This window comes from Rhipicephalus sanguineus, chromosome 11, assembly GCF_013339695.2.
Source record: "Rhipicephalus sanguineus isolate Rsan-2018 chromosome 11, BIME_Rsan_1.4, whole genome shotgun sequence".
In the NCBI taxonomy this organism is placed as follows: Eukaryota; Metazoa; Arthropoda; class Arachnida; order Ixodida; family Ixodidae; genus Rhipicephalus; species Rhipicephalus sanguineus.
In genome coordinates this window covers 66,409,218-66,434,394 of record NC_051186.1, presented here as the reverse complement: position 1 = coordinate 66,434,394, position 25,177 = coordinate 66,409,218, and the positions used below count along the sequence as shown (strand labels likewise).

At 47.1% G+C, this 25,177-nt stretch overlaps 1 protein-coding gene across 3 annotated transcripts in view; it reads right to left on the bottom strand.

Moving 5' to 3' along the window:
- LOC119373467 (putative FERM domain-containing protein FRMD8P1) overlaps positions 1 to 25,177 on the bottom strand; it is a 77,469-nt gene that overhangs the window by 39,765 nt on the left and 12,527 nt on the right. The window lies entirely within an intron of this gene.

The following is a 25,177-nucleotide window of genomic DNA, read 5'->3' as shown; positions in this document are numbered from 1 at the left end:
GAGGGCAGCAGTAGGGCAGAGGAGAGGGGGTGAGGAGAAGGAGGGGAGTACGTTCGGAAAACAGGTGGAGGAAGAGGTGGAGCAAGCGAGAAGCGAACGTTCGCACGTTCCGCGTGGTTGAGAAAGAGTTTGACGGACGGACACCTGTGGCAACACGGCGGAAAAAAAAAAAAAGAAAACGAAAGATGTGTACACACTAGACGTTCCGTATAGTTTATAGATTCAAGGAGCACTCTAGATGAAAGAGGAGGAAGTGACAGTAAAATATCAACGTTGCCAACAGAGGAAGAAGAGGAAGCAGCGCCTGCTGCAAACAAATGGAGAGAGAAAAGCCGGGAAGGAGAGAAGTCGAATAACGGCACTGACGGCCCTTTTTTGTTCTACTTCCTTTTTCGAAACCGAGAGAGAGAGAGAGAAATAGAGGGCAAGAAGGGTTGGAGGAAGGGAGAGAGGGTTAGCGGGCGAAAACAAAAGTGGCCTTCGCCGAGCTATAAAGCTGGTTTGCAGCGCGAAGGCGTTGCTCCCGCTGAGAGGAGAGGACGAAGAGGAAGGGGGGAGGGAGGTGGGGGGGGGGGGATCAGACCAAAGCGGCCGAGAACGGACTGTGGAGAAAGCGGTTATACAGTGTGTGTGGGTTGGAGGGAAGAAGGTGATGAGAAAGAGTGCACCTTGCGGTGTGTGTGTGGGTTGGAGGGAAGAAGGTGATGAGAAAGAGTGCACCTTGCGGTGTGTGTGTGTGTGTGTGTGTGTGTGTGTGTGTGTGTGTGTGTGTGTGTGTGTGTGTGTGTGTGTGTGTGTGTGTGTGTGTGTGAACGGATGAAATGACGCTCTAGATATCGGAGTGCGCTGTAATACGGATAGTCGTGTTGCCGTTCTCCGAGAAAATAAGGTTCACGCGGGGGTGGGGGAGGCAGGCTCGAGGCGAAAAGACGGAGGTGGAGATTAGGAAAAAAAAAGAAAGAAGCGATCGAGATTCTAAACCCACGGGAATCAAAGGCGTACACGCGGAGGTACAAGCCGCAACAGGTGCACGGACGCGGGCGTATTATAGAACGATCGAGCATGAAAGGTGCGCGCAACGGAACGGGTGATACGAAAGGTAGCGGCAAAAAGGTATAAGGCCTTACGGGCGGTGAAACGAGCAAAACAAACAGATATATAATAATACACGCGATTCAGCGGTCTTCAACTCAATCGCCCTATTCGGAATATCGCGTCACTCGACGGTTACCGTATGGTCCCGACTGGAGTGCGAGTATCGGATAACACGAAGTGTGCATGGTTCCGGAATCCGCTTAATACGAAGCGCAGAGTGGGACATTAGTATACCACGTGCCGCACACGCCTTGAACCGTTCGCACCAGAGTGCGTGTTCACTTCGACTGACGAGGAACATAGCAAAGGACGCGACGTACGGAAGTGGTGACACTTGCTCGCGACTAACGGGGTCACGTGACGGCGAGCGACAGATGATGGAGCAGCATTTCACCGGAAGTCGGCATAATCTATCCGGCGTCATTTCGCAACTATCGAGCGCGGCTTTATTTCGACGGAAATAACGGAAGGATGCACTGTTTTAGCATTACCCATGTGAGCAATGTGGCAATATAGGTGAAGCGTCAAATCATGGCTTGCGCTGGAACGCTACGTGAGGCAGCGGTTGAAGTGCATTCATTGCATGGTCGTCAGACAAGCGCCAGACCTCGACTCCAAGGCGACTTTGCGCCATTCTAGAGCCATAAAGAAAGAAAGAAATAAATAAATAAATAAATAAATAAATAAAGAAAGAAAGAAAGAAAGAAAGAAAGAAAGAAAGAAAGAAAGAAAGAAAGAAAGAAAGAAAGAAAGAAAGAAAGAAAGAAATGTAAACGTCAGAAACTACACAAAGTGTTTGTATTTAGCGCCCCTGTCTCGACACCGTGAAGAGCAGCGAATGAGGAACTCAGCAGCGAATGGAGAATTGAGAATAAAGCGTACAAAAAAATTTTAAAAATCAAGCCAGTAAAAATAAAATAAAAAAACCTACCAGAAAAAAAAAAAATGCGCGACGACATCCCTCTGTTTCGCCAAGCTCTGCTTCACAGTACCTGCGGAGTCCCGTCGACATATTCAGAATATTTCTTTTTCTCGTGTGCTTTTCCTTCGCACGCTTTTCAAGAGCGTCGCGAGTCCCACGCCACCGTTCCGCGCGTAATTCAAGGGAATGAAAGCGCGAAACGGCTGCCGCGTCGTCCCGTTTAATTCCGTGCAGCGGAGCTCAGCTTAGAGAGACCACGCGGCTTTTCGGTGGATGTGCGTGAGCTTACAAAGTCTTCGAGTAAAGTATGCGCAACAGATCTTCAGTTTGCTGGTGTGCGGTCGATTTCCAGCGCACCTTTTTACAGACAGCACACGAAACCCATTGGATCACAGCGGAACATTTTCTAAGACGAAAATTCCATAGGGCGAAAATTCCATTAAAATAATTTAAACCTCCTTGGAAAATTCCAAGGAGGTTTAAATTATTTTAACCTCCTTGGGCCTCACGCATAGACGTGCGCAGGGTTCCCTATAAGGGGGACGGGGGCGAATATTTATCGCAACCCCCCCCCCCTATTAAGTCGAAGCGTGGGACAGACTTCACGCCCCCCCCCCCCCTTTTAGGTGACATGGGGGGCGTCCCCCTGACCCCCCCTCCCGTGCGCACGTCTATGGTCCCACGGTCCCATGTGACCTTCAGCAAAAAGCCAGCGCCGTTATCCGGGCGCTCAAACGAGACCATCCGGGCACCGTAGCAAGAGCGAAACGAAACATCCGGGCAACCATCCAAAAGTTTAAAGGGTGCGGTCTTCGCCAGTCAACCCTTCGTACAAGACCGCTTTACATATGCTTGGTACGACCCAAACAAATTAAAAAGAAATATTTCTTTACAGTTATTCTTAGCGTTTTTTCACACTTTCACTGAACCTGTAACTTCTAGTACATTGACATTTCCATTAGCAACGACCAAGAGCCAGATAGGGCACGATATATACACTTGCCCTTTCGAACGCCAGCGTTGGGCGAGTAAACGGTGCGCTTCCGGAGCTAATCACGGAGGCAACGGTTTCGAGGCGCGGGTTGTCGCCTGCTTCGAGAGATGGCGCCACGCTGCGTGCGAGTGAGGCGATGACTGCAATCTCCGCCCCGTTCTGTCTTAGCTTTCCTGCCTTTCCTTCTTTTTTTTTCTTTTTCTTCTCCGGCTAGCACGCGATCATGCATCCACCCGATCTAAAGGGTACGGTCACAACTCATCATCATCATCATCATCATGATCGCACCAGCCTAGTGACGCGTCGTGGCCGCATACGCTAGGCAAAGACCAAGATTTATTTCACACAGTGACAGGAAACAATGGCGTCCATATGGACGAATATGCAGTGTAGTGTGGTGTACGTAGTTTGGTGGGGTGCTATTACCTAACCCAATCGACTTTGCCGGTAGAGATATCGTGGTTACGTGTAATCTCGATTACGGGAGAGACTGCCATTATTTACTTCAGCTTTTGAGGAACAGTCCAATGATCATTCTTTTCCCTTTTTCTAGCAACCACTTCGTTAGCCTTCCCGTACGGTAGCAAATCGGAAGCTCGTACGGTTGGGCTCCCCATCATTGCCTCCTCTCTCTTTTCGCACATTAGATAGATAGATAGATAGATAGATAGATAGATAGATAGATAGATAGATAGATAGATAGATAGATAGATAGATAGATAGATAGATAGATAGATAGATAGATAGATAGATAGATAGATAGATACCGAATAAGTGCTAACACTATATACCCCTTGTTATGAGAGATGAATGACGGGGGATGCCGCTTATATGAGGCATATGTTGGGAGTGACACATGACGGGGAAGCTTCACACAAGAAACATCGAGTACCATGCAACACAACTTGGTAATGACGGTAAGAACGACAGGATCGACTGAAGGCAGCGATAAATGACCCTCGCAGCACATGCGAGCTGCCTCAGCAGTGCTGCACGTTAATGCGCCGAGCCACGGGAAAGACCGGGCGCGTCTTCCAAAAAAGAAACGCGCGGACGCCCAGACACTGAACCCGGAGACTTGATACATTCGCGTGACGCCGGCGTTTGCGGTATATACAGCCTTACTTTCTTTATTTATGTACATATTTATTTTTAGATTCTTTCACACGACGCGCTACGTTTCTCACGCGTGAAGAGACAAAAAAGGCGGATAGAAGTACACGAACGAAGTTACAAATAATATACAAAGAAGGAAAGAAACAAAGACAAAAGGGGGAAAGGTGTTCGCAGACAAAACGGTTGCGTGCAGTTAGGACTGCTTAGCCTGCTAACACAGAGATGCACGACTGCTTTTTTTCTTTCTTTCTTTCTTTCTTTCTTTCTTTCTTTCTTTCTTTCTTTCTTTCTTTCTTTCTTTCTTTCTTTCTTTCTTTCTTTCTTTCTTTCTTTCTTTCTTTCTTTCTTTCTTTCTTTCTTTCTTTCTGTTTGCTCTAACTGGAGCTAACGAAGAATGCGGGAAAGTGTCCTTTAACGTTGACCTCCAACGAGGTAAGCGTCTAGCAACCAGTCGCGAGGTCCGAGCGGCAAACGTACGTTTATCACGGTTATAACTACACCGCGCGACGCACGCTCTAATGAATACGGACACATTTGTTCTCGAAATTAATGGACGTAATTATACGGCCCCTACCTCGTGGAGTGACCGCCATGCGAAGTCATTTTGTCCGCGGTTAATTAAAGAAAGCGATAATGACACTATACTTCTGGCACGCGAAAGAGAAAGCGTTAATATTGGTACGCGATAACGAACTTCAAGCAGTCATGCGAGCCCCTTGGATACAGCCTGTCGTTGCGCTATTCTAATCACGGTCTTTAAATTCGGCCCATGTACTACAGAGAGTTTTTTTAGGAGCAATGCGTAGCTTGGGTATATATATATATACGCCATTTTCGAAATATAACGTGCGTACTCAAAAGGCCATTGCGCATGCGTATGGTACCCTATTCTCAAACTGCCTAAACACAAGTTACGACGCATAGGAAAGCGGCTGACACGGTTGTACGTGTGAATTTCAAGTACGCATCGGCCGAGGGTGCGCAGATAATAGGTAGGCGAAATTCGGATTAAGAGGCGAACTTTAACCCAGTCTTCTTAGAGTATGGGTAATACAATGCTGCCCATAGGGCGGAAACTATACCTCCATATAGCGAACACTGATACTAAATACTATTCGACACTACGAAGTTATATCGAAAGTTTTGTTCTCCGCGCACTGTTTCGATGTGTTTTAAATGACCTAACACGTTAGGAAAAGTGCAGTGAAGTTGTAGAGAAGCAATGTGAAGTTTTTACAGAGCTCAAGATATATCACTCGAACGAAATTAAACTCGAATCAGTGACTAGTATAATTTATACTCCGCTTTATACGTCATACAGGGTTGATTGATAGAACATGGGAGAGGCCTTTGCTCTGCAGTGGGTGCAGTCATGCTGATTATGATAATGATGTTGATGATACGTCATAGCGTCTGCACAGCTAGGGTACAGAGGTGATTTCGTGCTCGCTTACACCGTTCCTTACGAATTCAGGTGACTTCGTTTCTCACTCTGCGTTTTCATTGTACAATTACCTCGGCAGTCAAGATAAGGACAATAAGCTTTTTTTATATCGACGTCCTCGACTACTGTAATTTGATGTCCTTCTGTCGGCATACGGTTCTCCCGTTCGCGCTTTCAGCGTACGAACGCAGAACTACCGCTCTATTTGAGACAATTTCGTGGGTACACAGCTTCAATGAATGATTAGTCGTAACGAAAAAAAAAAAAAGAAAAAGGATCGGTCCTGATGCGACTTCGTTATATCGAGGTCAGCTCCTTTATAGAGCAATTTCGTTATATCGAAGTTGACCCTCTATAGGGTATCTCCTCGGCCTGTATATGTATCCGACTTACGAAAGCGTTGCCTAAAGAGCTGTCGCCCATATCCCTCATGAAATGGCGACCAATGAGCAAGCGCCTCCGCGTAAAGAATGAAATGAAAAAAAAAAAAAGCATGGGGCAGGAAAATTGCGCGCCGTGACAAACCGATGCCGAGCAACGAGTAAAGACTATACTCCCTTATTACTTATTTCTTACTTCTTTGTCGTGAACTTCGTTTCTTGAGGTTCACAAGACCGCCGCCCGACACGCCTCACCGTATACGTGCGTGACCGAGGACGCAGAGTATACAGGGCGTGCAAGAAAATTACGTACTACTGCGTACGCGCGGAGGTCAAAGTTCACGGGGTCATTCGTGTATGCCCATCTTTTCTCGCTGCGCGTCACAACAGAATTATACCGACCACAATCAAGAGTGCGCCTCTCTATAGTGTAGAGTTGTCAGCTGAGGCAATTCGGCTTGATCGCCGTAGAGTCCCGAAATAAAACAGCGAGGCACGCGCGACAACGTGTGTTAATGTCGAAGAAAGAAAGAAAGAAAGAAAGAAAGAAAGAAAGAAAGAAAGAAAGAAAGAAAGAAAGAAAGAAAGAAAGAAAGAAAGAAAGAAAGAAAGAAAGAAAGAAAGAAAGAAAGTTGAAAAGGAAGAAGTAAGGTTCAACGACCCTGTGCACACGACAGCATATTGTCGTGCGACCCCTTGTGCATAATAACGCACATTGCCTTCGATCCTCCCTCAAAGTGAACTAGAAAGTGATTATGCGTAAATAGTGTGGAACCACCGATACGGCGCGGCACCAGAAAACACGAACTCAAGAAAAAAAAGAGAAAAAGTAGCGTTCATTGTCCGTCGTCGCCCGCCGCGGTGATCTTGGTGGTTGTGGCGTTCGGCTGCTGACCCGAAGGTCGCCGGATCGAATCCTGGCTGCAGCGGCCGCGTTTCAATGAAGGCGAAATGCTATAGAGGCCCGTGTGCTTAGATTTTGGTGCACGTTACAGCACCCCGGGTGGTCGTAATTTCCGAAGCCCTCTACTAAACGGCGACCCTCATGATCATATTGCGGTTTTGGGACATAAACACCCAGCAATTATTATTATTATTATTATTATTATTATTATTATTATTATTATTATTATTATTATTATTATTATTATTATAAGCGTTGTGTGTACATAAACAAGCAAGATACGAATTCACGTTTCACATCGTTAAACAGGTCCTCGCGATGCGTTTTTTTTTTTTTTTTTTTTTACGTACGGATATGCAACGCACAATAGACGAACAGCTAGGAGACGACCATTAAACGTATTATGAGAAATCGCCCAGTTTCTTATCGACAAACTCCACCACGCATGACGGAAGAGCATTATGTTTCTAAAGTCCTGCAGGCTTTATATATATATACATCTAGACTACATTCCCGGGCGCACGCGTGCATGCGACGGTCTTCCGCACACAGTTGTCGAGCTATGTGGCGCCTGCATGCGTGTGCTTCCAATGGCGTGCTCAAAATTACACCCTTGCGCGTGCATCCTTCGCTGCGCAACCAGGCCGGCTGCCTTTCGCGACTGCGGGGTCCACTTTTTCTCTCGTCCGGAAGTCCCCAATTCGCCGGCGCATGTCGCGTGTATACCTCCGTTTTAGCACGCGAATCGTTGCACGCACTCGCGCTCTTATACACATCAATAGCCTCAGCCACGCCAACAACTTTCTCCGGACGCATGACGACAACCACAACCGCGCGCGCAATCTCTCGCCATGTTAACATAAACACGCATGTACACTCACTGTATATCTCCACGCGACATCGCGAACTTGTTACGCATCGAACACGACACGCTTGAGATGACACTGCAGGCATGTGCGCTGGCGCTTGAAAAAACAAACAAACAAACAAACAAACAAACAAACAAAACAAAGCGAGCCCCGTTAAGCACGCAATAACCTGGGACGGCCGGTGTTTAAGGCGAAATGTTTGTTTTTGGTCGCCTGCGTTGCGCCCAGACACCGTGAAGTTACAGGACGCCTGATGTCCTTATCATTATATAAAAATAGAGCGGAAATGAAACGCCCACACTTGCACGACGGAAATTGCGGAACCCAGCCGTTCGCGTCATCGAGATATACACCCGACTGCAGTACGTATACGAAGTTTGTTATCACGCACGCAGCGAATGATATATCATAACAGCGGCCGAGAGCATCCTTATTCGATACAGATTGCAATCTTTGCACCATGTGCACTCGTCTAAAAGGATGTGTAGCTTCCAGCGCCTGGAAGGGTCGGCTGCTTCGGTTCAGGAGCCAGAGTCCTTTTGAGGAAAATTGAGCTATAAATCATCTTGCAGACTGCGATTCAAAGGAATAATAGTAATAATAATAATAATAAACGCTAAGCGGACACCGCGTAATATATAATATATATATATATATATATATATATATATATATATATATATATATAGATATATATATATATATAAAGCTGCCCGCTCTGCGAGACATCATGACCAGCGGCAATGGTTGAAGGAAAGCTGCGCTTTAATGAGCCCCTCGTTCATAATACCGGGATTCAATTAAGACGATGGTGCCTTTATAAAACCGAAGAGCCAACAGGGACACCTTATTTAGCCTTAATAACAACGAGTGCTACTCGCTAGGCGAGTAAAAGGGGCTCGTTTCTTTGTTCGACGCGAAGTTCGAGGGGCTCGTTTCGTTATTAGATGCAACCAATGAAACCGAGAGACAATTAAGCCAAGGAAAGCATAGGGGACATTTTCCCCAGGCTTTCCTTTTGCCTTAAATGTCTGTCAGTTTCATTGGTTGCGTCTGGTGAGCGAGTAAATACGGCAGTCGAAGCCTGTCAGTGCTTGCCATCCTATACGTAGTTCTAAAATGTGAGTGGAAAAGCTTCGGGAAAAGACTGTCTTCAAAAATATACAAAACAAAAATGCGCAGTGTAATTAACGACTCCATACGACGCACCCATACGTGCACCACCCGAAGTAGAACTTCGTTGGATGCGACACTGCTTCTGCGTAAAGATATCCAAAGTAATAAAAGCACTACCGATGCCGACACAGGAGTGTTCGTTACAACTTCCGACAACCATAGACACCATGGTCTATTGGAGGGCCGGACGCCTTTCTGGGGGATGTCTCTATAGAGCTAACTCTGACTGCGCTTTCCAATCTTTGTTCCGATCTATGGTGACAACACTCGCACTTTTCCAGCACTATCAGCCGTACTGCGCTAAAAATGTCTCATCCACACCTTTTTTAAGAACAGTGCGCGCACCATGCCCACAGCAGTCCTGCCGCGCCTCGCGTGTCACAGCCCGATTCGATCGATCCCAAAAGCGACGATCGACTGGGAACCGTTAACTGAGCGATAATCGCGTCGGAACGAGCTTTCCCAAAATAGCCTGAAGCGTCCGCGGAACGGACATCGTTCTGGCCCAAAGCGCGACCCCGTTAACCGCGATGTTTCGGTCACCATTGGTTTCGCCAGCGCGCGCGAAAACGTCTTCTTCCTGTCTCGTTAGGACACGCGAGAGATACATAATCACGCGACCTGAAAAACAAGAGGACACCGCGGCGTCGGCGCGTTTCCTCTTTTTTCCTCGCGGGCCAATCGTCATCGACAGGCCTCGCTCGCAGCATTGGCCCCCGTGTCTGCACGGAGATGGGTCAATCGCGCGAAAGCTCGCGAGCACGCCAGGATATACTTAGGTGGTTTAGTTCGGTGCAGCGCATCGTGAGGCTACGAATATGTAAACAGGTCCTGCTACAGACGGCTCAAGGGGATATATATATATATATATATATATATATATATATATATATATATATATATATATATATATATATATATATATATATATAACGAGTTCACTTGCACAATCTGTGTGGTTTACTTCTCATAAAGAAGCCATGTTCATGTTAAAAGAAGGGGCCTGCAAACACGCACACGCACACAGAAGAGAAGTCAGCACAACATAAATGACTACTCTCTTGTGTTCGTGTCTGTACGCCCAGTCTTGTATAACATGAACCCCTACCAACTAGCAGAGCATGAATCCCTATATACCAACTAGCAGAGCCTTCTGTTATTCTATAGGACATGATTGGGGGAAGTAGAGAGCTTAAAGCGATGAGAAACCCTCTGGACGTTGCTCCAGCGTTATTTCTCCTTGCAAGGAGAAATAACGCTGGAGCAACATCCAGAGCAAAGATGCACGGATTTAGCGAAAGTTCCGCACCCTCCACCGGCGGGGAAAACAAACGAACAAGTAAAAAACCACCGAGGTGTGCAACCCTGCGAACGACCACGTATGCCTTCGAGCGCCTTACAAAGCAAATGGCAAAGCAAAAGTAATAATAATGATAATTACGTACAAGAGGCGCTGCGCAACGCGTTTCTTACGAGCTGGCGAGCCATGCGGCTCAGTGCCGCCAAAAACAACCAGCAAGAAAAAAAAGAAAGAAATGAAATACAACAACGTCCGCCCTCGTTTTCCACGCGTTGTGCCAGCAGCGCGTCGTGTAGTGGTCGCCGTAGTCGCTGCCGATTGTTAACCGCTGCGTGCGCGTCGTTGCAACCGCGATGGAGACAATAGCGATGTAGTTATATGTACACGGCGACTGCGAAACAAAAGAAAGACAGGCCGCATCTTCGTGAGTAGCCTCACACACACATTGTCATTGATTGTCATTGATTGACACACATTGTCATTGTCATTGACATTGACAGTGTGTGTGTGTGTGTGTGTGTGTGTGTGTGTGTGTGTGTGTGTGTGTGTGTGTGTGTGTGTGTGTGTGTGTGTGTGTGCGCGCGTGTGTGTGTACGCGTGCGTGTTTGTGTACGCGTGCGTGTTCTAACTGTAACCTTTACTTCCTTCTGTTTTAGTCAATGCTAACTATTTATTTTTTATGTCACCCCCTTACTTGATGCTCTTCAATGACCCTGTAAGGGACCGTGAATTATACACTATATCTTGCACAATATCTTCGAAAAACTTCGTTATATGGCGAGTTTTGCTAGATCGATGTAGCGATGTCTCAGCAGCAAAAAACTACATAGCTCCCCAGGTCTTCTTGCTGATAGTACATGACACACATGCACAAGATCGGCCAGTGCACTGACCGAGCTCAGTGCAGGTCAGTGCTCGGCCCGCGCACTGACCAAGCGGCACGTGAGTTTCAGAGGGATATAATGCCAGGGACACACGCAGAGAAGAGAAGCAGCTACATCAACGCACGTGCTACACACTTTTGTTTGTTTGGCTGGTTTTCCTGACGCAGTTCACGAATCGGAAACATGGCACCCGCCGCGTCGTCGCCAAAGTCGTCGACGTCGGACACGCCGTCGGCGGAGCGCTGCAGCGGACGCAGTTTTTTGGGTCAGCCAACATACACAACGAGGCAACTGCGCTCTCTTATCTTGGAAAGCACGCGTGAGGCAAGCGCTCGTAAACGCGTGCGCCAGGCACCTCAGGAGACGCGCGCATGTAGCTCGGATGAACCGAGCGTCCGTCCGTCGTCGCGCGCTATTTCTCGCGCAGAGACAAAGGTGAAAACGGACGTGGAAGAGTCAAGCTCCTTTTTTTTTTACTTTTTTTTTCATTACAAAATAGCGGTCGTCGCTGGCGCTGTCACCGAGATGCGAGTGGGGAAATCAAGGCGACAGTAGGAAGTCACGTAGTGCACGTGAGGCATGCAGGTAGCCGTCGGGGGGGGGGGGGGGGGGGGGCTGTGTATAGTTTCTGATTTGCCTGTCTGCGCGTGCGCGCATGTTCTTCCTACGCACGTGCGCACCGTCGTGTTGCAGGAGCGGCGGCGTGCGCATCGGCACCTTCCTGCGGTGAACTGCAATAACGCGTCTCGAGCCAGTTGGTTGTTTTTAATAATAAGAACTGTTGAGGGCGTTACGTCCCAAAACCACGATATGACCATGGGAAACGCAGTAGCGGAGGGCTCCGGATATTTCGATCACCTGGGGTTCTTTAACGTGCGCCCAAATCCGAGTAAAGGGGCCTCTAGCACTCGACCTCTGTCTAAATGCGGCCGCCGCGGTAGGGATTCGACCCCGCGACCTTCGGGTCAGCAGTCAAGCAACATAACCACTGGACCACCGTGGCGGGTCCAAGTTGGTTGTTCATCATCATCAACTGCATGAAATGTGCATCTATCAGGCCTTGATCATTTTGTAGCTCCTATTAAGGCGAAAGCCTTAAATGCCGCATCAAACGCAAAAAAAAGAAACTGACCGGCGTCCCCCGTCGGCGGCGTGCACACGAGTGATGCAGAAAAATCAGCATCACGCGATGACGTCCCCACATGACGTCATCAAGACGTCACAAATCGGCAGGACGTCACAATTGCAATTTTTGACGTAACAGCGAAGTCAAGTGACGTAACGTCACATGATTACTTCATGAAATGACATCGAAGCTTGGTCAAAGGTGCGCCGATCACGGAGGCCGTGCAAAATCAGATGAGGTGCCTCCGATCCAGGAGGCAGTGGAAAACCGCGTTAGGTGCAGAAAGCTTTAGGAAGGTGGCGGGACAGGAACAATAAGAAAAAGAAGATGGCGTTCGCCTTCCAGTCGTCTTAGGTTAGTGCATAAGGGAGCCTGTGAGTTTATCGTTGTTGTTGTTGATATCTGGACTTTGCTTGATGTCTGCTTACCACTGCGTACGAACGATAAAACTCTAGTTGTCAGTCAGCGCCTGCGACTCGTGTTCCTTCTGTCCGTCTTCGTAAAACGCGTGCTGTTTTTCCTTTACGACCTTCCTGCGATGAAACGTTTCCAGAGAAAGGAAAACGAAGGCTAGCTGGCTGAATGCGGCCGCGCGGTCGTGCCCGGAGAACGGGTGGACGTTGGGGGATTCGCGCCCGTCAGATGCGTGCAATTAACGACTTCGACAAAACCAGATTTACTTGTTGCGAAGAAACTCGTATAACACATACAAAAAAAAAAACAAATACAACAGCAAAAACATACTACAAATACATACAACAAAAAAACTTTCTGCGGCGGTGTCCGTAGCAGAAAGTCTGGGTTCGACTCCACCTCGAACCTAGTTTTTTTTTCTTTTTTTTTTCAGTGTGTTCCATAGCTGCGGGGGACAACGCCACCAATATCGGCTGCTGTTTCGAGCTCATAGCAACTGACGCTGTAAAAAGCCACGGTTCGAGGCGGATTCGAACGCAGGCATTCGGCGTGACAAACAAGCGTTCCATACCACAGAGCCACGCCAGTGTTATAAGTTTCTTCGGAAAAGGACCATATACGAGCGTCACGTATGGCGAGGAATTGCGTTAACAGATATATTATTGCGTGGCAGAAGAGTAGAATCGGAACAGGCGCCCCGCCATGTGAATCCGCCTTCTTCATTTTCCTGCGCTCTCCTCTGCCATTTTTTATAGGGTTTTGGTGGGAGCCGGGACAACCGTTATTGCCAGAAGCAAAGCCTCCGAGATAAAGAGTTGTTTGGCGACTTCATGACTGCTCGCGCTGCGAAAAACTGACTTTAATTGCATTTGTTTCGCGAACTTCCCGTTAGGGGAAGGGCGCATGCGTCGAGGCATCGTGACAAAATTGGGGCAGCTACGCACTAGTAGTGCGAAGGCTGAGGAAGCAGCGGAGCATGTGGCGTTGCCCTCCTCCTTTCCTTCCTCCTCACCCTCAATTCCCTTTCCCACTCCTTGCTATACTATACTATACGTGGCGATGCTTGCTCTCTCTTTTTTTCTATATCTTTCTTTGTGTCTGTTTCTTTCTGTCTCTTTCTCTCTTTCCTCCCTTTCTTTCCCTCTGTTTCTCTCTCTCTCTCTGTACTCGTTCTCTCGCCCATCAGAGTTATTGCATCTCACGCCGGACAAATCGGCGCACGTGTTAAGGGAGCGAAGCAGAATACGAAGAAGAGGACGAAGACAGCGCGCGCCGGTTCATGATGATGGTAGTTTTCTGGGTGTCACCAAACGGCGCATAACGAAAAGCTTAACACCTCCGCTGTAAAAGGAGGATTGCGTAACGAGTGGGTGGTGCAAAGCTTCCCAACCATTAGTCTTCATCATCCTCCTCATGCATCAGCCACAGCAACGAAGTGTGCAGCTACGCAGATGCACATACATACAAGCAGTGGGAGGCAGATCAGGCAATGCATGGGTTCTTCGCAGCTTCGCAAAATGTGATCTATTTATTGCGCAGTGGGTACCCCGCAACTGTGCTTGCAGTGGGTGCCCTGAGAGAGATTACAGAGGGCTCTATGAAGGCCTCTCCTGTAACTTACGCTGCGGCTATGCTGCGCGTTCCGCGCAGGCCCGGGCGTTCTTCCTTGACTCCGTTCTCACCGACAAGAATTCGTCACCGCTATCGCCTGCCTCGCGCGCGCTGACAGCAACACGAAGCCCGAGAATGCCATATTCTCAGACAGTTGACAGCGACACCAAACAGGCGGACTCTATACTGTCATCGGTCCTACATAGACACTACCGCCGGACCGTCGCAATTTTTAGAAAGCCCCGCCGCTTCCGCAACACACCGCATCCTGCTCACTGTGTCCACGTTTTCAATACCTTTCTTTTTCGTTGTCAGGTTTAAAATTGGCCCGTGGCGTCCGTCGCTGCGCTCGCTAACAAGCTATAGCTCCGCGCGTAGAGAAAAGAAAGAAACAAAAAAGCAAAATGGCTGCCTCCCATTAGCGCCGCGTGCTGTGGACGATGGCGCACACGGAAGCTCAAGTCGGAGCGACGCGAACACGCAGACATCGCGCTGTCCTCGTTAATTGTCTTCCGCTTCAAAGCCAGGCACGTCCGATTCAAATGCAAACGGTTTTTCCTCTACACCGGACGTGTCCGGCACCGTTTTTCCCAGCGCTAAAACAGGGGGAGGCCGGCGAACTGAAGTCGACGACCGAACTGCTCAGTCGACAGTCTTCGTCGAAGGCGATTCGAGCGAGATAATCGGTAGTCAGCTCAAACAACGCCGGTTTCAGTTTTAGCACCAATAACGCGACGCTAAACGGAAACATCAAAAGTCACGCAGTCCCTAACGCATTTCCCTAAGACGACTCGAAGGCGAAAGCAATCTTTTTTTTTTTTTTTCGCAGTCGACTGTATTATCGACTGGGCAATGTATTATCGACTGTATTAGTGACTGTATTGCCTGTGTGTATTATGAGTGTGTATTATGAGTGAGTGTGCTGTGTGTATTATCTGTGTGTATTATCTGTGTGTATTATGAGTGACTGTATTATCGACTGAGAGATCGAGCAGTGGACAGATCAATCAGTTTAGACGAATCAAGTAGTCGAGGAGGCAGATCAATCAGTTGAGTCAGACCAAGTAGTCGAAGAGGTCGATCGAGCATTTGAGGTTTCCCGCCAACCGCGGAATGTAAGCGCCCTCTGCTTGTTTCACAATCGCAGACTAAAGTGTGAGTTCAATAAAATCAATAAAACATGGAGGGCGACGGAAACGTAAGCTTATTCCGATGTGGTGCTTTTCTTTAAGTAGTTTATTGGCTATACTATACCGAAGCTGCTTGTTCGTGGTTGAAGTGTATAATGAGAATAAAGAAGTATATTTGGAAGCAATCTCGGGAATCTCGAAACCATACTCGACGTGGACAAGAACAACGATTAAGACACTTACATCATAACGGAAATTCGGCGGACAGAAGCATATGCCTTTAAACCTCGAAATACGAGTCATTCTTCTGAGCGAATTACACCTGAAGTATATACGATCAACCGTCCTTAGACAACGAGCGCCTTTATACAACGAAACTACTTGCACAACGATAAATTCCTCACGACCTGAGTACAATGAAGCAATTACCTGCGCGACGTTTACAACAAAGTGACTTGTATAACGAAGGCATTTGAAGGTTCCAAGCGCCACCTTACAAAGGTATATGTCAATGTATACTGAACTTCAGAAAGACGTACTGATGAAATTGTCGGTAGAAAAAGTTTACATAAACAGCGCTACACAAAGCTGTGGAGTACAATATGTTAACGATCACAGCGTACTTCTCAACTTACGGTTAACTATTGAAAGACTTGCTACACACCGTCACATGCATGTTTCATCGGGAAACATAACGAATAACGAAGCCTAAAGAGGAACAACGGAGTCAAAGAAACACGCTACACAGCTCGATGTTGCCAAACGAGGACCGCGCGTGCGACATTTTGTTCTTTTTTTCTTTTTAAACGTCGTCAATTTTAGACGCCACGCGATCATTATACACCAAGAAGCGAAACCAATTAGGGGAAGCCTTGGTCTAGATAGTGCCAGCACAACAAACGACGAACAACGACGTACGTCACCGCGCACGTGACCTAAAGTGTCGTCCGCTAAATTTGGCCGGAGCCATGCTCCCATTTTTCCAGACGAACGATTAGTCTTGGCTCCGTGCTATGGGTCTAATAGGCCCACCGTCTTAAGCGTGTCTATACACTACTGCCTCTCCGCAATTTTCGAAAAGCTGCAGTGGCCAGCGGGCGCTCTGTAGGATACGTCGCGCGTGCCACATTATTATAATGGCCTCGAAACGCGCGGCATTATTCTGCGAAGAGCTCGCTTAGCGCGGACAAAACCGCGTCGTCTGCAAGTGTATACCGCTCAGACGCGTCGTCTCCTAGCCGACCCACGCGCACGTTGTCCTCCTACCGGTTCAGTTTGTGTTTTTTCCCTCTGTTTTACTTAGGTATACATACACATGCACGCTCCATTTTCAAAAGACGAGCCCGCTGAGGTATTCCTATTGTCTCCTGCAACTGGAGCTACGCGACGACGACAAGGAGTCGCACGCAGGACCTCAATCCATGCATCTACGCCTGCGATGGTGTGCGGGTCACGCGAAGAAACGCGGCCATTTTGAAAAGAACTGAGCAGACGACGATACGCGGCTAGCCGTGCGTCGTCTACTTTACACGCAGTTACGGCAGCGTGTATAATGAATGCAGTGTCGCAGTCTTCGCGAGTACAGACGACACGCGAAATACGCGCTTCGCTAAGACACACACAAAACACACACACGCACACAATACATACACATCACACACACAACACACGCACATGATACACGGGTGCACACACACACAACACACGCACACGCTCACAACGCGCGCACACACACACACACACACACACACACACACACACACACACACACACACACACACACACACACACACACACACACACACACACACACACACACACACACACACACACACACACGTGATCGCGCGGTCGCGCTTCAGTCGTTCTCCTCTCTGGTTAACTTACCGAGCCGACCCTGACACAAACATTTAGGTTAAGCCTAATCGCCATTTTCTTTGTTCCTTCCTCCTCCCCCTCGAGCCCGCCAATAGTCTATCGCTGCGCAACCGTTGTTCCTCGATTTCTTTGTTGGCGTCGCGGATAGCGAACAAAAGACGAATCGCAAGAGAAAGAAAACGAAACAAAAAAAAAAATGGACTGAAGAAAACTTTACGCTCCCGTTTTTAAGGAGGAAGATGCGCTTGCGAAAGTGACCCTGTTCCAGTCCACGGAGTCGGATAACGTTCGGCAGCGGGCAGAAAAGAAATAAACAAACAAAACAAAAGGAGGGCGAGTGCTTTTGTTTTGCGACGATGGTTTTAGACAAACACGAAAGTCTCGCAATTAGCATATATATGTTTGGCAAGTCCACCCGGTATGAATAGTATATACATAACACCTCATGACCACCACCATTAAAACGATTGTTTTCTCGCCACGTAGCACTCGCAGGTGTAGCAATAGCTGCTGACATTCTCTCAAGATTATATGAACTGCGACACTGGAAGATGAAAGCTGGGTTTGATGTGCCTTTTAATATAACCTATAGTCACGAACCATGTACAAAGACCTCTGGTCTTTTGTCGGTCTGATCTATCCTGTAAGCCATCTTTCCTGCTTGTTTTGTTAGTGATTTAATCATTAACCCTCTGTGCGGTGGCCGTTTGTGTGTCAAGCAATCTTACAGCTAGGCAGTTATAAACTGCGGCAAGCGGCAACTTGCTTCCCTTCTGTACAGCCTGTTAAAAGTACAGCCTGTTAAAGAACCGCTAAGAACGTTACTGCTATTTTTTTAAAGGCGAACGCCTTAGATGCCTCATCAACCGTCAACGCGAGTGATCCAAAAAATCATCATCACGTCACGACGTCATTATGCAGTCACATATGGCCAAAATTTGCGACGTTATCATGACGTCGTAGTGACGTCACATGATGTCTTTGCACGACACGTTTGGTCATGGATTGGATGGACCAATTCCGGAGGCCTGTGAGGTACAGAAAGCTTTTGGGGCGGCGCGATCAACGCAACCCAGAGAGAAGAAAAACAAGATGGCTATCACCTTCGAATCATCCTAGGCGAATACTTAGGTAACGCTGTGAGTTTTTAATGCACGCCGTCATCCAGTCACATAATCACCAGCATGCGCTGGGCATACCGATGAATCGGGACAGTGGTCGGTCGTCTAAAACATCGCAATTGTTCTACAGCACGTAGCAATTTTCTTTCTATTACAACGTGACCAACTTGCGGATGACGTCAGAGATGACCTCCTGAGAAAAGAAAAAGGCTGACTCGCAATAAAAGCTGTTAGGACGCTACGCGATATTTATTCAAGGGTTATGACATCGAAAACCTTACTTACAAGACGAGAGAGAGAGAGGCACACACAATAATATTCGGTCAGTGTAACTTTAATTCATGTGTTTCTTGTTCTGCAAAGTTAAGCGGTCACAATGCATACGGTATACACTGCACCGTGCAGAGAAGCCAAACGACAGAGGGAAAAAATATCGAGAGTAACAAACAGGTAACGGCAAAACAAAAACCACCAAGGTTTTCTGTTTCCCACGCGAATCAAAGCAGCCTTCAGATACAGATTCCAAAAAGCGTTTGCGGCCGCCTAAGCCATTATCGGCTTATCCGCGCGTCGAAAGCTCACGCAAATCGAACCGACCCAGAAGCACGGCAGGCAAAGCGCAGAACCAGAGAGCACATAGGTACATATATACAGAAACCGTAGCAGTCCCTCACTAAGAAGGTCACACTAATTATTTGCAGCAGTTACATTCACATCTGCGCAAATTAGTGGAGAACAGATTAAAGGACAGAAATAATGACGAGGAAAGAGGTGCCGGGACCTGAAAGCTTTTCGCTTGCAAGCTAGTTACGTTCAGCGTTGGCCTGTGAGTTGGTTCAAAAATAGTTCGAACAGTTCCTGATAAACGGACCACACTTACACATAACGCGGCCTTGAAATAGTTATTGTATGGGCCGCATCGATTAATTGACTACGTTTAATGTCACACAGTAACACAAGGTCTACCACAGGCACTGCTGGGTACATGAGACGTTGGTAAACTGCAGCCAACGCCACCCGAAATCGAACCTCCGACCTCCATGTCTTATTTGAACAAATCCACTCTGAAAAAAAAAAATATATTTTCAAAGTTTGGACACGGTTTGGGTCCGAAACATCGAAATTAACTTTTTCAATGTGTGTTACTTTTCTTTTTCGCGGTGACTGTAACGTATGAGTGCTTCGATACATGTACATCGCATCCACGCAATTTAAATGAACACATTATTTTTTTTCATAAATTTTCTTCCACGTCTCTTTTCTCCGCAGCAACACACCTGAAGCGCATTCGGTGAAACTGGCGAACGTGGGCTGAGCGCATAAACAACACAAATTATTCACAAAAGCCAGATTCTATCAATAGCACTAACTTACACATTGCGATAAAATCTGACGCCGTAAAGGTCTACCGCAGAAGCGTGACAGATACCTCGCCCATGCACTAATTATTCGGTCTACGAAACCTCAAGGAAGGAGAACTCACGCGAGGTGATGCATACATGCATACGCGCCTGCGCCTAATGCACACAGCGGGCAATATCACGCTCACACTCGCGTCATAAATATGAAGCGGTAGCTAGGAATACACTGGGAAAACACGCCTGCGCGTTTCCGGGATACAGGCGGCCTTCCACAAATTAAGCGAGCCGGCCGCTCCGACCAGAGTCGAGATATAACTGACCTACTGTAAAAAATCGTGACCGCCCTCTTACGTGCAGTGCGCGAACTAGAATACCTGGCTTGAGAACGAGGCGCGTCCACGCTTTTTCTTACGCTGATATTCGGACTGTATAGCGATATTAGAGACAGGTAGCGAGGACACTGGATGTGGTAAAGGAATACGTCTACTTAGGACAAGTAGTAACCGCGGAGCCGAACCATGAGAGTGAAATAACTAGAAGAATAAGGATGGGGATGGAGCTCATTCGGCAAGCATTATCAAATCATGAATGGTAATTACCACTATCCCTCAAGAGGAAGGTATATAACAGCTGCATCTTACCGGTACTTACCTACGGAGCAGAGACCTGGAGACTTACAAAGAGCGTTAAACTTCAATTGAGGACGACGCAGCGAGCGATGGAAAGCAAAATGTTAATTTAATTGTTGGGGTTTAACGTCCAAAAACCACGATATGATTATGAGGGACGCCGCAGGGGAGGGCTCCGAAAATTTCGACCGCCTGGGGTTCTTTAACGCGCACCTAAATCTAAGCACACGGGCCTCAAGCATTTTCGCCTTCATAAAAGTAAAGTGATAGGTGTAACCTTAAGGGGCGAGAAGAGAGCAGAGTGGGTCAGGGAACAAACGGGGGTTAAGGACATCATAGTCGAAATCAAGAAGAAGAAATTGGCAGGGCATGTAGCGCGTAGGCAAGATAACCGTTGGTCATTAAGTGTAACCGAATGGATCCCAAGAGAAGGCAAACGCACGCACCGATATCTGCATACGGAAAATCAGCCGTACTCTCCAAAAGAAAATACCGTCTACAGAGGCTGTCAAGACGCATCATTAAGCTTGAGACAGTAGAACCATGTGGGACTCGCTCCTTTTCTCAATTTCTTGTTAATGTTATCATAAAATATAAACCTGAATTTACAAACATTGTCGAAGTCAATTACGCATACACTTTTATATAAGAAATAATCATTGTTGAAAACCTAATAATACAAGATGAAAAGTTGAAGTTCATATGTTTAAATGCATGCAATGATGATGATTTTAGCGTGTAGGGTAAGTTCTCGAAAACAGTCAATCCCCGGGCCTCAAGAGAACTGACGCACATTTGCGCATGCGCCTACAACGTACACCGGGAAACATAACGCTCAAAGCTGGCTCTACATCAACAAAGCGTTCGCGAACACAATGGGAAGCGGGTCGGCGCTCTTCCGGGATATAGGCGGCCCTCTACAAATTAAGCGAGCCACGGGCGCTCGCAAGGCGAGTCGAGATAATTGCATTTCCGCGCACCCTTGCATGCACACAGCATGGGCGTCTTGTCTCGTACTTACTGACAACGTCACGTGGTACAGTATAAAAATACGCTGTATAGATATAAATACAACATGCCGTAACGATAGACCGAGCAATCACGCGAGCATTCATAATGCCTGCATGCGCTGGGCGCGTCTCGCTGACCCATGCATATTTGAAGCGCTATAATGATGCCAATAGATAGCTGCTTAGTAAGAATTAATTATAACTATTATTGTTTACTGCTCAGGGTACAACTAGAGACCATAAAGTGGGAGCCGGTCTTTCCTGTTAAGCTGTGCCGCACCGAAACCAGACTAAGATTAAATCACCTCTTCCATTCGGGCCAGGATCATTAGGATGTTATCGATACCGAACGTTACTCAGGAAGGAATCGCGACTAAGAAAACACACTAACAAACAAAAGATATTGCAAAGACAATGAAGGGAAAAAATATTGGAGAGAAATATTCGCTTGAAAAACACAGTCGCAAGCGTGACTTCCCGAGTCCTCCGTATGTATTCAAGGCACGTCGGAGCGCACGGTTAAATTGAAATTACGTAAATCGTGTTTTACGCGCAAAAACCACGATATCATTAAGATGCACAGGCCATAGTGCGGGACTCCGTATAGTTTTTTTGGCCAACTGATGTTCCTCTAAAATACACATAAACCTACGTATATGCGCAATGGTGTTTTGCGTATTTCGACCCCGATCGATATTCGGGCGCCGAGCCTGGGAATCGAACCCTCATCGTCGAGCTCAGTAACGAAACACCACTCACTTTCTAATAATAATTGTTGGGGTTTAACGTCCCGAAACCAAGATATAGTTACGGAGACACCGTAGTGGAGGGCTCCGGCAATTTTGAAGTTCTTTAACGTGCACCTAAATCTAAGTACACGGGCCTCTAGAATTTTCGCCTCCCTCGAAAATGCGGCCGCCGTGGTCGGGATTCGATCCCGCGGCCTGCGCGTCACCACTGAGTTTCTGTACAACTTCGAAAGTCAAGATTTTTCCAACCGTGGTCAGATGCGTCGATGGTGCGAAAGGCAAACAAAGGCGTCACTGTAGTATACCTAAAGTCGACAGTATATGCAATCCTACCAGTGTACGTGCCATTCTCACTTTCTCTCTCTCTCTTGCAATGTTACGAATATAATTTTCCGTTCCACCGCGAACTGCGTAGCCCTTATCTCGAGTTTCTTATCGTAGAAGTTTCAGCACCCATATGCAAGATGACCGTGTATTGAGATTTATGTTCACGTTAAAGAACCACAGACAATAGAGGAGGCGCTGCGTGAGATATGGACGCCATCTGGCAATACGTCGGGAAACATGAGCTTGTGCAGAGGGTTTCCTTCCTCCGTGGCAAAGGGCGTTCGTCGGCGCGCATAGCATGGCATTTTCAGCGCAGCTTAAGAAACTAGGGTTTTTATAATTACGTATCTATGTATTTTCTGTTAAAGGAACACACCACCTAATACTTACCTAGTGATGTTGCGCCTCAGATATGCGTAATATTTACTTTTTGATAGGCAACGTTCACAAGTATGAACAGCCGTACCAGTTCAAGATGGGTGGGCGGTAAGCAAGTGGTTCAACTTTGGCCGGGTGACAGACAGACAGACAGACAGATAGATAGATAGATAGATAGATAGATAGATAGATAGATAGATAGATAGATAGATAGATAGATAGATAGATAGATAGATAGATAGATAGATAGATAGATAGATAGATAGATAGATAGATAGATAGATAGATAGATAGATAGATAGATAGATAGACCAAAATTTCTGCGTTTAAGTTCCCCAAGAAAGACTATAGTCTTTAAAAAAGAAAGACAAGTGGCAAGCCCTTCTCAACTTCGCTTCCGGACTTGTTGCATAGTTCGGTCGCATATGCCACAAGGGCCGTAAAACATCCCGACTTTGGCCCGCGAAACCCTTGATGATTGGTTTCAGATGCGAAAATTTGTTCATGCTGCGCAGTCGCCACTGCCGCACTGACCACTCGTTCAGAAACTCCGTTCTATGAGAAGCTCCCATCGTTTCGGCGCGCAATCAAAACGCTGCTGTTAATCGGCGTCCGAATATTTTCGGGCCCAGAGTACCCATGGCGGTGGAACACAATAACGTGACCATTGTCAGATGAGCCGTATTGCACGGTCATAGGAGAAAAAAAAGCTATCTACTGTACCACTCTCTGTCACCCATTAGGAAAGTGGCGCTGCTGACTAGAATGGCGGCCCTTCTATCAACATGGTTGCACGCCCATAAAAGCTGGAAAAAAGAAAAAAAAAGACTCCCGAACAAGCGCGCAAGCTGTCACCACGCCGTAGCTTCCTTGATTTTTTTTTTCTTGCCGTAACTGGCGGTGCACGCTTCGATACTTTTCGATATTCGATTCGATATTTTCGGCCACTACTCGGCACTATTCGATTCGAATTCAATCCGAGATGAAATTTCACTATTCGCACACCCCTAATATTAACCCAGCGTGCTCCACTATACGGCGTGCTTTATGATCGTGTCGTGGTTTTTGACACGTAAAACCCCAGAAATTATATTATTGTTGCATCAAGTTTCAGCTCCGTATACGTTAGCATTGGTGCAGTACATGGCAGCGAACAGGAGGTGCATCTGGTTAATCTCTATACCTCTAATTTATTTATTTATTTATTTATTTATTTATTTATTTATTTATTTATTTATTTATTTATTTATTTATTTATTTATTTATTTATTTATTTATTTAACACAGTACTCAGCGTCATAAGGCATTACAGAGGGGGGTCACACAGCACATAACTGGTAGTAATGAATATTTACAGGTATCCACTGTAATAAAAAAAAAGCATTCTATATGACAGCAAAAGTGACAAGCATTAATTCTCGCGAATATGAGTACGCACACTCTTTCGCCAAAGTGTATGCGCGCTGGAGGGTGCGCACAGCCCCAGACTCGATGGCACGGTGTGTCGCAAGTCTATGGGTTCTGCGAAACCGTCAAGCGCTCGTCGCGGCTTCAGGACATTGGCCCACGCTTTCAAACAGCGAGCTATAGCTCATTAGTCGCGACCAGTATGCGCTGCAGTCGGCGCTTCAAAGAGCGCAGTAACATGACTTTGCAATTAGGGACGGTCGTCTTCGCCGAACTAAAAAACCGGCTTGTTCTTTTTAAACGTTCTTGCAACCTGGATCTAGCTTATTACTCACTGAGCTTGCAACCACGGCGTAAGCCTATACCTCTTTCTTTCCCTCTCTCTCTCTTTTCCATTATCGTCTGTCCCACAAACGCTAAGTGCGTGGCCATTCCCGAGCCTTTTGTAGTCAATTTTTCAGTGCCGTTTTGTCTAGAACGAGTGCGCGCCGTCCCGGTGATATATGCGAGCGCTGTTGGTATCTACGACTGCAGTTATGTGCAGCGCGACTCGAGGCATAACCAGCCCATAACTGTTGGGGTTTAACGTCCCAAAACCACGATTTGATTATAAATTAAGAGACGCCGTTGTGGAGGGCTCCGGAAATTTTGACCATGTGGTGTTCTTTAACGAGCATTTAAATATAAGTACACGGGCCTCAAGCATTTCCGCCTCCAACGAAAATGCGGCCGCCGCGGCCGGGATTCGATCCCGCGACCTTCGGGTCAGCAGTCAAGCACCATAACCACTAGACCACCGTGGCGGATGATAATCAGCCCACAATCAGTAGAATGGTAGCTCGTTCCGAGCACCGTGCGCACACGTTCGCCGCTCAGCAATGAACACTATATAGTGAGCGAGATCTTCTCTGTTCTCGTGACGTTTATTTGTCCTGAATGATTACGGGTGCGG